The sequence below is a fragment of the Anomaloglossus baeobatrachus genome, chromosome 2 (genome assembly GCF_048569485.1).
Source record: "Anomaloglossus baeobatrachus isolate aAnoBae1 chromosome 2, aAnoBae1.hap1, whole genome shotgun sequence".
Taxonomy (NCBI): domain Eukaryota; kingdom Metazoa; phylum Chordata; class Amphibia; order Anura; family Aromobatidae; genus Anomaloglossus; species Anomaloglossus baeobatrachus.
The window spans coordinates 526,075,455-526,093,361 of NC_134354.1; the positions used below are offsets into that span (position 1 = coordinate 526,075,455).

At 47.1% G+C, this 17,907-nt stretch overlaps 1 protein-coding gene across 1 annotated transcript in view; it reads right to left on the reverse strand.

The window, feature by feature from the left end:
• The window catches only part of NF1 (neurofibromin 1), a 442,125-nt gene that overhangs the window by 375,332 nt on the left and 48,886 nt on the right, over positions 1-17,907 (reverse strand). The gene's annotated exons all lie outside the window — the stretch shown is intronic.

The window sequence follows — 17,907 nt, forward strand, 5'->3', positions numbered from 1 at the left end:
CCTCTTAAGGTGGCTTTACACACTGCAACATCGCTAGCGACATCGCTGTAACGTCACCGGTTTTGTGACGTTACAGCGACCTCCCCAGCGACATTGCAGTGTGTGAAACTCATCAGCGACCTGGCCCCTGCTGTGAAGTTGTGATCGCTACCAATCGTTCAGGACCATTCTTTGGTCCTTTGTTTCCCGCTGTGCAGCAAAGTTTTAGTGTGTAAAGGGGACTTTACAGCGACTTCGTTAGCGACTTCCCTTTCAAAAAGCTGCTTTACAACGTCCCCAATGACTAGCTAGGTCGTTCTGCAGGTCCGGATCGCTGTTGCGTCGTTGGCCAGGTCTGCCTGTTTGACAGCTCACCAGAGACTTTGTAGCGATCCCGGCCAGGTTGGGATCGCTGGTGGGATCGCTAGAAAGTCTCAGTGTGTAAAGGGGCCTTTAGTCTGAAGGGGTCCGAGTTCTTAAAGAACCGGTCACAGATGGACAAACACACCATGTTCTTAAACAGGATGACACTTTAGGAAACTTTTTGATTGTTTCCCGAGTGCTGTTTTGGCACTAAAAGGTGCTTTACACGCTGCGACATTGCTAGCGATCTCGCTAGCGATGTAACACGCCAGATCGCACATACGATTTGCCGAGATCGCACATGTGACCAGAGCTACAATAAATGACCTATGTGCGATCTTGGCAAATCTTATCTGCGATCTGGCGTGTCATATCGCTAACGAGATCGCTAGCGATGTCGCAGCGTGTAAAGCACCCTTTACTGTGATCTTTCAATGTTTTTCCATTTATGGCGGTTACTTCTTTACTGGATGCTTTTGGTCTATTTTGTAGTGGTTGTTTTGTTTTTAAACTTAATAATTAATGTGAATTCATGGACAAAAGGTTTGTTACTGACAAAAATGTTGGTTTTCACTAAATTTGCTAATTCAGTGTTTTTAGATTCTTTGGCTAGACGTGTCTATGGTTACAGAAATACAATTAGAAGTATTTAGGAAGGTTTTACACTTTTATTGACAATGGTAATGCACCCCCAGACCATTCAGGCTCGGGGTTATTTCTCCTCCATGGAGTGGGCTCAATCACAGATTTGCCTAAGAACACAGCCATCTAATCATCATTGAGCAACGTCTCCCAAGGATCCAGGAGCAATGTGGTGATGAACAATGCTTTTGCAGCATGATGGCGACCAAAGTGTTAACTAAGTGGCGGGGTGAGCAACAGACTGAAATTTTGGGTCCATGACCAGGAAACTCCCCAGATCTCAATCCCATTCTGAACCTCATAGTGAATCCTCAGAAAAGCGATGACATAAAAACACAGTAATCGTGATAAACTCTGAGCAGTGATTAGATAAGAATGGGTTGTCACCAGTCAGGATTGGGCCAAGAAGCTGACATTCAGCAAGTCAGTTGAAGGGGGTGTAAGGCTCGGCCGCCCCAGAATGGTGTGTAAAATGTAATGTTTAAAGGTTATGTTCTGGTGTAATATGTTTAAGCGGCCACTAGGTGGCCACCGTGTGTAAGCTGCTTCCCTGGTACTCCCGCTAGAGGGAGCTAGTGAAGGGGAGGGGCTTATTTTGAAAAAGAACGGTGAAGTAGTAAGTAAAGCCGGTTTCAGACGTCCGTGTTTAATCAGGTAGCAGTTACACGCATGGTTATGGTCATGCGTGTGTCACACGTGTCATCAGTGTTTGCATACGTGACAGGTACCACAGAAAACACGAGTCTGTGAAATAAAAAGATTCTCCATATTTACCTGCTTTCTTTGGCTCTGCTGCCTCCCGCTCCTGACCGCCACTCATTATATTTATCGATTATTCAGCGCACTCAGGACCTGGAGGCCAAAGCAGCGCTGGGGACTGTGCTTGTGTCACAAGCACAGTGACATCCAGGAGATCGTTGGAGTTCCCAATGAACTCTAATGACATCCCCGCGACACAGCTTCACAGGATTATCAGAGTTCATTGGAAACTGTGATGAGTCCCCGATGCTGTCCCCATGATGCTACGGCTTCCAGGTCCTCACTACACACACACATATGTATACACTCATAGACACACATGGATACACCGAGCACATACACACACATAACGCACATACATGTATACACTGAACCCAACCGTCCCGGATTCTGCGGGACTTGCACGATTTATCAGGTCTGTCCCGCACTCCCGCGGCTCACAGCTGATGTTCCGGCTCCTCCCCTCAGTGGAGTGGAGTGAATAAATTAAATTATCATCGGCTCTGGATTTTCGGGGCGGCCGGGACTCGAACTCGTGGAACTGTGAGTTCATTGTTTCAAAGGCAGCAGCTTTACCACTGAGCTACTGCCTGTATTGAAAGCAATAGGAAGATTTTGTTATCTTGACCTCTATACTGCAGGTGAGACACCAGAAGCAGGTTATTCAGCTGCAAAGATGGATGGAGGGAGGGATGAATGGAGGGATGAATGGAGGGATAGAGGGAGGGATGGATGGAGGGATGGATGGAGGGATAGAGGCAGGGATGGATGGATGATAGAGGGATGAATGAAGGGATAGAAGGAGGGATGAATGAAGGGATAGAAGGAGGGATGAATGGAGGGATAGAGGGATGAATGGAGGGATAGAGGGAGGGATGAATGAAGGGATAGAGGCAGGGATCGATGGATGATGGAGTCATGAATGGAGGGATAGAGGGAGGGATGGATGGATGATAGAGGGATGAATGGAGGGATAGAGGGAGGGATGGATGGATGATAGAGGGATGAATGGAGGGATGAATGGAGGGATGGATGGATGATAGAGGGATGAATGGAGGGATGAATGGAGGGATGAATGGAGGGATGAATGGAGGGATGAATGGAGGGATGAATGGAGGGATGAATGGAGGGATGAATGGAGGGATAGAAGGAGGGATGAATGGAGGGATAGAAGGAGGGATGAATGGAGGGATAGAGGGATGAATGGAGGGATAGAGGGATGAATGGAGGGATAGAGGGATGAATGGAGGGATAGAGGGATGAATGGAGGGATAGAGGGATGAATGGAGGGATAGAGGGATGAAAGGAGGGATAGAGGGAGGGATGGATGGATGATAGAGGGATGAATGGAGGGATAGAGGGAGGGATGGATGATAGAGGGATGAATGGAGGGATAGAGGGAGGGATAGAGGGAGGGATGGATGGATGATAGAGGGATGAATGGAGGGATAGAGGGAGGGATGAATGGAGGGATAGAGGGAGGGATGAATGGAGGGATGGATGGATGAATGGAGGGATGGATGGATGAATGGAGGGATAGAAGGAGGGATGAATGGAGGGATAGAGGGATGAATGGAGGGATAGAGGGATGAATGGAGGGATAGAGGGATGAATGGAGGGATAGAGGGATGAATGGAGGGATAGAGGGATGAATGGAGGGATAGAGGGATGAAAGGAGGGATAGAGGGAGGGATGGATGGATGATAGAGGGATGAATGGAGGGATAGAGGGAGGGATGGATGATAGAGGGATGAATGGAGGGATAGAGGGAGGGATAGAGGGAGGGATGAATGGAGGGATGGATGGATGAATGGAGGGATGGATGGATGAATGGAGGGATGAATGGAGGGATAGAGGGAGGGATGAATGGAGGGATAGAGGGAGGGATGAATGGAGGGATGGATGGATGAATGGAGGGATGGATGGATGAATGGAGGGATGAATGGAGAGATAGAGGGAGGGATAGAGGGAGGGATGGATGATAGTGGGATGGATGGATGATGGATGGATGATAGAGGGATGGATGATAGAGGGATATATAGATACACAACAGATAATAGAAAGATAGAGATAGAATCATAGATAGATAGAGGGATAGAATCATACATAGCTAGAATCATAGATAGGTAGAGATAGAATCATAGATAGAGGGATAGAGAGAGATAGATAGATAGATAGATAGATAGATAGATAGATAGATAGATAGATAGATAGATACTGTATCTCAATGTTGGTGAAAGAGTCAGATTCATTTGTTCCCATAAAACTACTATAAAGAAATGAGGAAAAAAATACAAATACAATTTTTGCTTTTTTTTTTTTATCTTCACCACTTTGGATTCAAACCAGCAACGTTCAAAACTTGTGTCCAGCAGCCTCCTCTCCTGGCTTTCCTAGCTGCTCTAGCTGTTGAGCCACTAGGATTGATGATGTCAGAGGGAGGATTTCACATAAATGAACCTACAATGCAGCCTCTTAGGCTGCTTTCACACCTCCGGTTTCTGCAATGCGGCACAATCCGGCACTTTGCAGGAAAATCGCAACCGTTTTTTTTTGCTGCTGGTTGCGTTTTTTCTGCATAGACTTTAATTAGTGCCGCATTGTGCCACATGGGCTCCCGTTCGGTCCGGTTTTTGCCGCATGCGGCAGATTTAGCCGATGCGGCGGCCGGATGGAACGTTGCCTGGCACGTTTTTTCGTGCGACAAAAAAAAAACGCATCGTGCCGCATTCGGCAGATGCGGCGCATTTTTCAATGCATGCCTATGGTGGCCGGATGCGATGCGGCAATAACCGCATCCGGCCGCCGCATGCGGTTTTTGCCACTGCGCATGCTCAGTAGCATGCCGCAAGCGGCAAAAACCGGACTGGCCGCAAAGGAAAAACTTATGCAAAGGATGCGGTGTTTTCACCACATCCGTTGCATAGCTTGCACAGCCGGATTGAGCCGCAGAGCTCAAGCCGGATGTGTGAAAGCAGTCTTACACAGCAGATTACACAGGACACAGCTACATTGTACAGAGCAGTATCTCTATGTCCTGTATTCTAGAGGGAGAGGAAAAGAGGATTTTTTTTTCTTCTAATAAAGTTACTAAAAATAATAAAAAAAAATAGATGTAATTTTATTGCACTTTTTTATAAAATAATAAACATCACAAATCAGCAAATAACATGGACATATTTGGTGTCCCTGTAATCGTAATGACCTGAACAACACAGCGATCAGATTATTTATGGGGATCGGTAAATGGCGGGGAAAAAGAAGGGAATTTTGTTTACTTACCGTAAATTCCTTTTCTTCTAGCTCCAATTGGGAGACCCAGACAATTGGGGTGTATAGCTACTGCCTCCGGAGGCCGCACAAAGTACTACACTTAAAAGTGTAAGGCCCCTCCCCTTCTGGCTATACACCCCCCCGTGGGAGCACGGGTCCCTCAGTTTTAGTGCAAAAGCAAGAAGGAGGAAAGCCAATAACTGTTTCAAAAACAAATTCAATCCGATAAACAATATCTGAGAACGTAACTTATCAACATGAACAACATGTGCACCCGAAAAACAAATACCCTAAGAAAAAACAGGGCGGGTGCTGGGTCTCCCAATTGGAGCTAGAAGAAAAGGAATTTACGGTAAGTAAACAAAATTCCCTTCTTTTTCACTCCTAATTGGGAGACCCAGACAATTGGGACGTCCAAAAGCAGTCCCTGGGTGGGTAAAAGAATACCTCGTGATCCGGCTGTCAGGCAGCCCTTTCTTACAGGTGGGCCACCGCCGCCTGCAGGACTTGTCTACCTAGGCTGGCATCCGCCGAAGCGTAGGTATGCACCTGATAATGCTTGGTAAAAGTGTGCAGACTCGACCAGGTAGCCGCCTGGCACACCTGCTGAGCCGTAGCCTGATGCCGTAATGCCCAGGACGCACCCACGGCTCTGGTAGAATGGGCCTTCAGTCCAGAAGGAGTCGGAAGCCCAGCAGAACGGTAGGCGTGAAGAATTGGTTCCTTGATCCACCGCGCAAGGGTGGATTTGGAAGCTTGCGACCCTTTATGCTGACCAGCGACCAGGATAAAGAGTGCATCCGAACGGCGCAGAGGCGCCGTGCGGGAAATGTAGATCCTGAGTGCTCTCACCAGGTCCAACAGATGCAAACCCTTTTCAAATTGGTGAACTGGATGCGGACACAAAGATGGTAAAGTGATATCCTGATTGAGATGAAAGGAAGATACCACCTTGGGAAGAAACTCTGGAATTGGACGCAGTACTACCTTGTCTTGGTGAAACACCAGGAAGGGAGATTTGCAAGATAACGCCGCCAGCTCTGACACTCTCCGAAGAGACGTGACCGCCACCAGAAAAGCCACTTTCTGTGAAAGCCGAGAAAAGGAAATCTCCTTCATAGGCTCGAAAGGTGGCTTCTGGAGAGCAATTAGAACCTTGTTCAGATCCCAGGGTTCCAATGGCCGCTTGTAAGGGGGAACGATATGACAAACCCCTTGCAGGAACGTGCGTACCTTAGGAAGTCGCGCCAGGCGCTTCTGAAAGAATACGGATAGCGCAGAGACTTGTCCTTTAAGGGAGCTAAGCGACAAACCTTTTTCCAACCCAGACTGCAGGAAGGAAAGAAAAATAGGCAATGCAAATGGCCAGGGAGAAACTCCCTGAGCAGAGCACCAAGATAAGAATATCTTCCACGTTCTGTGGTAGATCTTGGCGGAGGATGGTTTCCTAGCCTGTCTCATGGTGGCAACAACATCATGAGATAAACCTGAGGTCCCTAGGATCCAGGACTCAATGGCCACACAGTCAGGTTCAGGGCCGCAGAATTCAGATGGAAAAACGGCCCTTGAGACAGCAAGTCTGGACGGCCTGGTAGCGCCCACGGTTGTCCTACCGTGAGATGCCACAGATCCGGGTACCACGACCTCCTTGGCCAGTCTGGAGCGACGAGAATGGCGCAACGGCAATCGGACCTGATTTTGCGGAGCACTCTGGGCAACAATGCCAGAGGTGGGAACACATAAGGTAGTCGGAACTGCGACCAATCCTGAACTAAGGCGTCTGCCGCCAGAGCTCGGTGATCGTGAGACCGTGCCATGAAAACCGGGACCTTGTTGTTGTGCCGTGACGCCATCAGGTCGACGTCCGGCATCCCCCAGCGGCGACAGATCTCCTGAAACACGTCCGGGTGAAGGGACCATTCCCCTGCGTCCATGCCCTGGCGACTGAGAAAGTCTGCTTCCCAGTTTTCCACGCCTGGGATGTGAACTGCGGATATGGTGGATTCTGTGTTTTCCACCCACGTCAGAATCCGCCGGACTTCTTGAAAGGCTTGTCGACTGCGTGTTCCCCCTTGGTGGTTGATGTACGCCACCGCTGTGGAATTGTCCGACTGAATCCGGATCTGCTTGCCCTCCAGCCACTGTTGGAAGGCTCGCAGAGCAAGATAGACTGCTCTGATTTCCAGAACATTGATCTGAAGGGTGGACTCTCTCTGAGTCCACGTACCCTGAGCCCTGTGGTGAAGAAACACTGCTCCCCACCCTGATAGGCTCGCATCTGTCGTGACCACCGCCCAGGATGGGGGTAGGAACGACTTTCCTTTTGACAATGAGGTGGGAAGAAGCCACCATCGGAGAGAGTCCTTGGCTGCCTGAGAGAGGGAGACATCCCTGTCGAGGGACGTCGACTTCCCGTCCCATTGGCGGAGAATGTCCCATTGTAGAGGGCGCAGATGAAACTGCGCGAAAGGGACTGCTTCCATTGCTGCCACCATTTTCCCTAGGAAATGCATGAGGCGTCTCAAGGAGTGGGACTGGTTCTGCAGGAGAGATTGCACCCCTGTCTGCAGAGAGCACTGCTTGTCCAGTGGAAGCTTCACTATCGCTGAGAGAGTATGAAACTCCATGCCAAGATATGTTAGTGATTGGGTCGGGGTTAGATTTGACTTTGAAAAGTTGATAATCCACCCGAAACTCTGGAGAGTCTTCAGTGCCACGTTCAGACTGTGTTGGCATGCCTCTTGAGAGGGTGCCTTTATAAGTAGATCGTCCAAATACGGGATCACGGAGTGACCCTGCGAGTCCAGGACAGCTACTACTGCTGCCATGACCTTGGTGAAGACCCGAGGGGCTGTTGCCAGCCCGAAAGGTAACGCTACGAACTGCAGGTGTTCGCTTTCTATAACGAAGCGTAGAAAACGCTGATGCTCTGGCGCAATCGGCACGTGAAGATAAGCATCTTTGATGTCTATTGATGCTAAGAAATCTCCTTGAGACATTGAGGCTATGACGGAGCGTAGAGATTCCATCCGGAACCTCCTGGTTTTTACGTGTTTGTTGAGCAACTTTAGATCCAGGACGGGCCGAAAGGACCCGTCCTTCTTTGGCACCACAAACAGATTGGAGTAAAAACCGTGACCTTGTTCCTGAAGAGGAACGGAAGTCACCACTCCTTCCGCCTTTAGAGCGGCCACCGCCTGCAGCAGAGCATCGGCTCGGTCGGGCGGTGGGGAAGTTCTGAAGAAACGAGTTGGAGGACGAGAGCTGAACTCTATCCTGTACCCGTGAGACAGAATGTCCCTCCCCCAACGGTCTTTGACCTGTGACAGCCAAATGTCGCCAAAGCGGGAGAGCCTGCCACCGACCGAGGATGCGGAGAGAGGAGGCTGAAAGTCATGAGGAAGCCGTCTTGGTAACGGTTCTTCCTGCTGTCTTTTTTGGGAGTGACTGAGTCCGCCAAGAATCTGAGCCTCTCTGATCCTTTTGAGTCCTTTTGGACGAGGAGAATTGGGACCTGCCTGAGCCTCGAAAGGACCGAAAACCAGACTGACCCCTCCTTTGTTGGGGCTTGTTTTGTCTGTGTTGAGGTAAGGATGAGTCCTTACCCTTGGAGTGTTCAACGATTTCATCCAAACGCTCCCCAAACAATCGGTCACGAGAAAAAGGCAAACTGGTTAAGCACTTCTTGGAAGCAGAATCTGCCTTCCATTCTCTCAACCACAGGGCTCTGCGCAAAACCACGGAGTTGGCTGACGCCACCGCCGTACGGCTCGTAGAGTCCAGGACAGCATTAATCGCGTAAGACGCGAATGCAGACATTTGAGAGGTCAATGGTGCCACCTGCGGGGCAGATGTACGTGTGACCGAGTCGACTTGTATAAGCCCAGCTGAAATAGCTTGGAGTGCCCATACGGCTGCGAAAGCTGGCGCCAACGACGCTCCAATAGCTTCATAGATGGATTTCAGCCAGAGCTCCATCTGCCTGTCAGTGGCATCTTTAAGTGCCGCTCCATCTTCTACTGCAACTAAAGATCTAGCTGCAAGCCTGGAGATTGGAGGGTCCACCTTGGGACACTGGGTCCAACCCTTGACCACGTCAGGGGGAAAAGGATAGCGTGTATCTTTAAGCCGTTTAGAAAACCGCTTCTCAGGATAAGCGTGGTGTTTCTGGATTGCATCTCTAAAGTCAGAGTGGTCCAGAAAAGTGCTTAATTTACGCTTGGGATATCTGAAATGGAATTTCTCCTGCTGTGAAGCTGCCTCCTCCGCAGGAGGAGCTGGCGGAGAAATATCTAACATCCTATTGATGGACGCTATAAGATCATTCACTATGGCGTCACCATCCGGTGTATCCAGATTGAGAGCGGTCCCAGGATCAGAATCTTGATCAGTTACATCCGCCTCATCACCCATAGATTCGTCCCGCTGGGATCCTGACCAGTGAGACGAAGTTGAGGGCCCCTCATAACGAGCCCGCTTAGGTTGTCTGGGACTGTCGTCCGAGTCAGAATCGTCACCCTGGGGTGCATGTGACACCCCCGGAGCTTGGAAGTGTTCCAGCTGAGGGGGACCAGGGAGCAATGATGCCACAGTGTCCATGGTCTGAGTTACTGGTCTAGACTGCAATGTTTCAAGAATCTTTGACATGGTCATAGACAATCTGTCAGCAAAAGCTGCAAACTCCGTTCCTGTCACCTGGACAGCATTCACAGGTGGTACACCCTGGGTCACGTCCAGCAGAGGCCCCGGCTGTGCAAGTTGCACAGGGGCCGAGCACTGCACACAATGGGGGTCAGTGGAACCTGACAGTAGAGCAGCCCCACATGCGGTACAGGCAGCATATAATGTCTGTGCCTTGGCACCCTTGCGTTTTGCGGACGACATGCTGTTGCCTCCTTGTAATCTAGGAGGGTATATAGCCGAGAATCACCAGCGACCGTACAGTACAAAGTATTTGCAAACACAAAATACTCAGTATACAAACGGCACAAGTGGGGGTGAGCCCTTGAGGCTGCTTACCGCCCGCTGAACAGCGGGTATGAGGCCGTAGAATCCCGTGTCTGGGTCTCCCCGTCTCCCCTCTGCAGCTCAGCGTGCAGGCAGGAATGGCTGCCGGCGTTCTGTGAAGAGGGGCGGACCGTGGGCGTGCCACAAACAAAGTGCGGGAAACTGCGTCCTACTGTGCCTGGTGTGAGGGCTGGAGTATGTAAAAAAGACTCCAGCCCTCAGCGCTGATGCTCTGTACAGCGTCCCGCCCTCCTCCTGACTGGCAGGTGCGGAGGCGGGAACGAACGAACTAGGCCGCAAAAGCCGGGGACTGTAGTAATAAGCGCGGCCGTGATATATGCACGGTCAGCGCGGAAGTCCCCGGCGCACCACAAGTCCCAGCCGCGTCGCAGTCCCAGCGGCCGGCGCGACCGTTCTCCCTGAGTCTACCCACTCAGCTAAGCTGAAGTGAGGAAATGGCACAAGCGCAGCAGCGCTGTTGTCCCCGGCGCACTAACACACCCAGCAATGCTGCGGTGTGCGCGCGTATGCACGGGGACACAGAGTACCTTGACGGAGCAGGGCCATGTCCCTGACGATACTCAGCTCCATATCCAGCGGCTTCTCCAGGGGCTGCGGATGGAGCACGGTCTCAGTGCCTGGAGACCGGTAAAATCCCACTTCGCCCAGAGCCCTAATGGGGATGGGGAAGGAATCAGCATGTGGGCTCCAGCCTCCGTACCCGCAATGGGTACCTCAACCTTAACAAGCACCACCGACAGAAAGTGGGGTGAGAAGGGAGCATGCTGGGGGCCCTGTATGGGCCCTCTTTTCTTCCATCCGACATAGTCAGCAGCTGCTGCTGACTAAACAGTGGAGCTATGCGTGCGTGTCTGACCTCCTTCGCACAAAGCAAAAACTGAGGGACCCGTGCTCCCACGGGGGGGTGTATAGCCAGAAGGGGAGGGGCCTTACACTTTTAAGTGTAGTACTTTGTGCGGCCTCCGGAGGCAGTAGCTATACACCCCAATTGTCTGGGTCTCCCAATTAGGAGCGAAAAAGAAAGGCGCAATTTATTATTTTTCTTTATTAAAACCCATAAAAAATGTAATAAAAATGGATCACTGAGGCCGTGTTCACACATAGCGTAAATGCGGCATTTTTTCTGCAGGTGTCCGCGCCACGAGTGCAATAACAATGTTCTCTGATTATTGCGTGTTTGCGGTATTTTTTATACATTGTCCCCCTTATTTGATACATGTTTGTTGCCGATGTGAATCCTGAAGCTTATAAAGAAAGAAACACCAAATCCGCACAGATCAGCGGCGTCTTTCCACACACCAGGGGCGGAGATTTCATGACGTGTCATCCACTTTGCTTGGACAATTAGTCCATATTCACATGTAGTGTAAATGCTGCATTTTTTTCTGCTGTTTCTTTGCACATTTATTCTGCTGTGTTTAATTGTCCAAGTAAAGTGGATGTGATTCCATGAAAAGACGCCACTGAATTCTGCGGTTTTCGGGAGGGTGGGGGGGTTCTCTGGAGGTTTCTATGTGGAGCTTAAAAAAATGCAGGAAAAAGCTTCTCTGTACAATAAAAACACTTAAAAACGCAGATTCACATCTGAACCAAAAACGCATTAAATAATGGAGAAAAGGCAGAAAAAAATGCAGCAAAAATGGAAAAAACAGAGAAGATTGTTATTGTGTAGTTTGGTGCAGATAGAAACAAAAAGAAACAGAATTTATGCAACGTGTGAACACGGCCTTATAGGCACAAATAAGCAATGTCATAGTGACACAGAAATATAAAAAAATTCTGACTGCTATAAATATGAATGAACAGTCCGGGGCATCTGCTGAATGACCCTTACTTCCAAATGGGTGTGGCCAAAATTTGCCGCGGCGCGCTGTGCGCGCTGCATACTTTGTCCCTCTTTCCTTTCTTGAAAAGTTGGGGGGTATGACTGAACACACACACACACACTGATGTATACTCACTCAGCGATGCAGTCCCCGGCACTGAAGTCCCCAGCGCTGCTCCTGCTTCCAGCTCCTCAGTGCAGTAAATATTCAGTGAGTATAATGAGCGGGGGTCAGGAGCGGGAGGCAGCAGAGCCGGAGGCAGCAACAGAAAAAAAACGGACATGTCTGCGTGCGGGGCCACAAAGTCCGTGTGAAAACACGGACGTGTGAGTAACAGCAAATAATAACATGGGTACGTGTGGCATCAGTGTTAAAAACAGATGTCACACGTACCTAAAACACGAACGTCTGAAATCAGCCTTAGAGTGAGGAGAGTCCCTGAGGGAAAGGAGTCTGCGTCTCATCTGTGAGAGACGTGGTAGAGGAAAAGCCCAATAACTTAAATTTGGCGTGACCTTTTGGGTTGAATCCGAGTGCCGGACACGCAGTGCTGCCCGGGTGGTGGCCATTCCCTGGCGGAGACCTACCGAATCCCCTCAGTCAGCGAAAGGTCAGTGGGCCCTTGAGAAAAGAGTAGAACCTGACTGACCGGACAGACGGTGGAGTCTGCTGTGTATAGTGAAGCTGAAGGGGAGGAAGAGGAGCTTAGGGACCCCAACGGGAGCCCAAGTACCAGGGAAGCGGTCGATCGGAAAAATGTACAAATTAAAGAGTGGCTCTGGTTGCTAATGGCAACAATCGAAAAGGAATGCCAGAACGTATATCCAAAAGATGGCATTTATTAAAAATTATGTCCCCTGTAACTAGAAAATGATGTGCCCGCCTCTGCGAGATGTTACAAGTAAACAGATGTTTTTGTTCAGAAAAGTCTGTCAGTGTGTGGTGTTAGAGGCCACTGGGACCTGCTGCAATCACCAGCTAGATAAAAAGCGGTCCTGAAGATGGACCAAGTAAGTGCCCTGCACCACAAGTCCCAGCAACCCTTCCCCTGTACTAGAGGAGCAGCGCGGTGCAGAGATCTGTCCCAGCAGCATCTGTCACGACTACCACCGCACCCCTCTGCCCATCTAACATCAGGGACAATTGCAGAAATCTTGAAAAATAAGGCTATGCTCCCATGCAGAATCTGCAACCAAAGGCTTGCTCTCTAGGCAGCAATAACACCGCATTTATTTTGGCGGCTTCTTTTTACGTTTTTGCTGTAGATTACATGCGATTTGTCTAGAGAAAATAGTTCATTAAGTTAAAAACAGAGCACAATGCAAAAAAAAAAAAAAACGCAGACGTGCAGCAGAACTTGTTTCCATTGCTTTCTGTGGGTGACAAAACTGAAAAAACACTGGAAAAAAACGATATGGTGCAGTTCTGTCGGGGAAAAATAAATGCAGCAAAAACTAACCTATTTGTCAGTAAAAACTTATAACATACTTAGAACTGTGCTTCTGCAACCATAAAAAGGATCTAAAAACACTGAAGCAGCAACTGAAAAACAAAATTTGTCAGTCTCAAAACTTTTGGCCACGACTACATTTATAAAGTATAGCGCATCTTCAGAGCGGTCGGGTCACTTATTTTAACCACTTGGCGACTTTGTAAACCTTAAAGGGTTAAAAGACACGTAAAAACCTGAACAGCAAGTTTTTTTGTTTTTTTTTTTCTTTACATAGAAATGAAGATGCTCATTCAGTGGAACTTTTAGGGTCTGTGCGCACGTTGCGTTTTTTTCTTGTGATTTGGTCGTATTTTAAACTGCACTGTGTCAATGACAAAATGCGTGCGTTTTGCTTCCCCAGCGAAGTCTATGAGAAATCAGAATTTCCATCCACACGCTACTTTTTTTTTTTAGGAAGCGTTTTGTTTGACAAACATTTGTCAAAATCGTTGCCAAAAAAAAAAAAAAAACAAAATAAAAAACAGCATGTCACTTCATTGACTTCTCAATCTCAAAACGCAATGTCCTAAACGCAGTCAAAATGCAATGAAAATGCGGTCAAAACGCATGCGCAGAGCTTACATTTGTCAAAAGGCTGCAGTTTTGTTGTCAAACCAGAATGCAGTGTGCGGACAATAGCCTTAGTTCGCTCTTTTTCAGGCAGGTTTCAGAGTGGAATCTGACTGAAACAAAAGTTGCGTGCACATATCCCAAGGCTAGTTTCACACTTGCGTTGTGCGGCATCCATCGCATTGCGCTGTGTGACGGATGTAACGGATGCATTGCATATAGTGGCACAACTGATGCGACGGATCCTGCAAAACAACAGAATCCATTGTAGCTTATTTTTCAGCAATTTACTCAACTGAGCATGCGCAGTTGTGTAAAGATGGATTAGTCACAGGAATCCGTAAAATGACGGATTCCGACGGATTCCGCCACCATAGGCTTCCATTATAAAAACGACAGACACCGATGGAATCGTGCACATTGCATTATTTTTACTCTCTGGAAGGCGCAGAAAAACGCTACATGCTGCATTCTTGTCGGGCGGCCGATGCAACGCAGCGACGGGCGGCCGATGCAACGCAGCGACGGGCGGCCGATGCAACGCAGCGACGGGCGGCCGATGCAACGCAGCGACGGGCGGCCGATGCAACGCAGCGACGGGCGGCCGATGCAACGCAGCGACGGGCGGCCGATGCAACGCAGCGACGGGCGGCCGATGCAACGCAGGGCCATCAGTCGCAATGCGTCGTCCATATAAGTTTATGAGAAGCAGCACTATTCGTTAATGGATTGCGCTGTTTCCCAAAGCGGCGGATTGCGACTGAAGGGAAAAAAACACAAGTGTGAAAGTACCCTTAAAGGGATTTAAAAGTTAATTTTAATCAATAGAGCTTGGAATAACAATAAGTTCCATAATTGGATATACAGTGGAGCCTTGGATTAGGAGCATAATTGGTTCCGGGACTGAGCTCTTAAATCAAGTTACTTTTATATCAAAGCGAATATTCCCATAGGAAATAATTGAAATGCAGACAATGCGTTCCACAACCCAAAACTATTTACTGTATTTATACAAACTTATTACAGTAATACAAAATAATGTAGTGTATTCATATAATTACAGTACACTAAAGCAAAATACTATACAGTAAAAGCATTTGGTTGGAGTGCAGAGGTACTATAGAGAAATAAAATTATGTATAAATATGACAATCTTTATTCTAGTAGAGGTTGCAAAAAACACACCCCAAATCAATCCTGCCCAAAATAAGGGCAGAGTTATGCCAAATGTGGGGTAGGAATACTGCCCAGCTAATTAGATTACAATACAAGCAATGTGCTGCAATGGTTAGCCGAAAGAAAGTGCATTTGTGGATACAGTACTGAAAATTGATAGACATGCTATATAGTATATACTGTACAATGGTATACTGTATACAGTACATATGTACAGAAATTTACCTCCAGTGCGGGTCAGAGCACGGTGAAAGGACGAAATCGAAAGCGTGCAGTGAGTATTTGCTCTTATTGCAAAGCATTGCTCTTAAACCAAGTTACAAATTTGTAAAAGTCTTTGCTTGTTTTGCAAAACGCTCTCAAACCAAGTCACTCTTAATCCAAGGTTCCATTGTATTAAAAAAAAAAAAAATGCTGTGCTGAGATAATCTTATATGCGTCCCTGCTATGCACTGTGTAATGGACGTGTCTGACCGTACAGGGACAGAGTCTGATCATACCACATCTCCCGAGCAGGGAAAAAAGTAAAAAAAAAAAAAGTATATAGACATTGCAGCTGGGGATTATAGATGATTCTTTTTGTTAGGCAAAGTATTTTCCCAACTGTTTTTAAAAAAAATTTTTTACGTCACAAAAAGAATCATCACAGAGTATCATAGATGATTCTTTTTAAAGGTAAAACATTTTCTTAGAAAAAAGAAAAAAAAAAAAAGGTCGGGAAATGTTTTACACGACAAAAAGAATCATCTATGATCCACTGCTGTGGTATGATGAAACCATGTCCCTGTACGGTCAGACACGGCCATCACATAGTACATAGCAGGGACACATATATAAAACTACCGTATCTTGGCACAGGAACATTATTTATTTATTAAAACACATCCAAATATGATTTTATTATTTCAAGATGTATTGATTCAGTTCAAAATTTGGAGAGAAAAGGGTTAATAGACCACGCTGCCGTAGAAGAGAGGATCCATACAGAAGGAGTGATGTTATTTTTCTACACGTTTCAAAGCCTTATGGCTTCTTCCTCAGGACAAAATAGAATATGATTTCATCACCAACACTGGCAAAAGTGCCCATTTTAAAGGAAAAGTAACTTTGTGACTACACTTTTGTTCAATTGCGTAGGAAAAGTAAGGCCCATGTGTCCTCTAGCAGCTGGAAGAAAAAAAGAAGAGGGTGGTCTAGCTAAATAGGAAACCATATGACAGCAGCAGCACACGCTTTCCTGGTTGGGTTCTCGTCAGCACTTCTGTTTCTTGCACTCGCCTCTGCTCCTTTGTGGACCTTGCCTGTAGAACTACTTTGCTTTATTGCTCTCTTCTGTAAGGTTGTTGATTTTATGTACTTTTACATATTGATATCTACAGCTTAGAAAGTGGATGCCTGTCTAACAGTGTAAAGCTCTGTTTACATTAGTATATACATTGAGACATTAGTAAAAAAAAAAAAATTTAGAAAATTAGTCCTGCCTACAAACTAGTACTCTCATGCTGCCATAGGTCTATGCTGGCATGGCCACAAAGCCCAGTGATTGGCTGCAGCGTGCCATAGTTGGGACTGCAGCCAATCACTGTATCAACCTCAACAAAGATGGAGGGCTGTGGCAGAGGCAGCACTTGAGTAGCGGTGGGCAAGTAAGGCAGATGTTTTTATTTTACACAACCAAGTCTTTAGACTAAAAAAATACATTTCTACAAAACCCCTTTATGCCCTTACTATCTCCAACTTTTTCAATTCTGACCAGTGTCACTTTATGTGGTAATAACTCTGGAATACTTCAGCTGGTCAATATGATATGTGTTTATAATAGAAAAAAAATAAATGGAGATTTGATGAAAATTTAGACAAATTTGCAATTTTCGAAGTTTTAGAGAGCAGGATAAATGTGAGCTGAGCCTTACTGCGATCTTTGGGAGGCAAAATGAACAAATCAACAGCAGATCAAAAACTGGTTTTATCTATTTGTTTTCATGCCGTTCACCAGGCAGTGATCAGACGGCTCTATTCTTCGGCTCAGTATGATTATAGAGATACCAGAGCTATATTGTTTTTATTTTTAGCTTTTCCTACTATCACAGAAAAAAACACTTTTTAAAAAATAATGTACTTTTGCATCACCATATTTTGAAGGCTAGATATTTTATTTTTTGCAGACAGTGTCATAAAAGGCTTATTTTTTTTTGCAGGGCTAGTTGACTTTTTTAGTACCATTTTTGGGCACATAATATTGATCGATTTCTATTCCACTTTTTGGGAGGCAGCTGCTTTTACATAATGTAATAGAAAAAAAAGATTTTTGATTGGCCTAAGGCTGCGTGCCCATGATCCGTGTTTTGGATGTAGCGTGTTTTCGCTGCGTCCAAAAACGGTGCGCAGTATAGTACACGCATAGTGGACGGAATTTCTAGATATCCCATGCTCACTGTATGTGGTCCACAGCAAAAACTAACTTGCAGTGCTGCTTTCCGAGCCGCAACAGGTCAATACTTTGCTAATTGTCCACCGTAGGGAGAACACAAGCGAGAGACTGCAGCGCTCCGAACCTTGATAATGGAAACGGTCCTGCGGAGGAGACTCGCAGCGCCACAGGTCAGGACCCGCCGCGTGCAGAATGCACCATTTTTATTAACATACAACTTTTTTGATTGCATTCCATTCCACTTTTTTGCTGGCTGTATGATGGAGACCGTTTTTACTTGCATTTTTCTTTTTTGTATCCACCGTAAGGATTAAATAATGGGACAGTTTTAAAGACAAGGTCATTCCGGAAGCGGCAATACCATATGT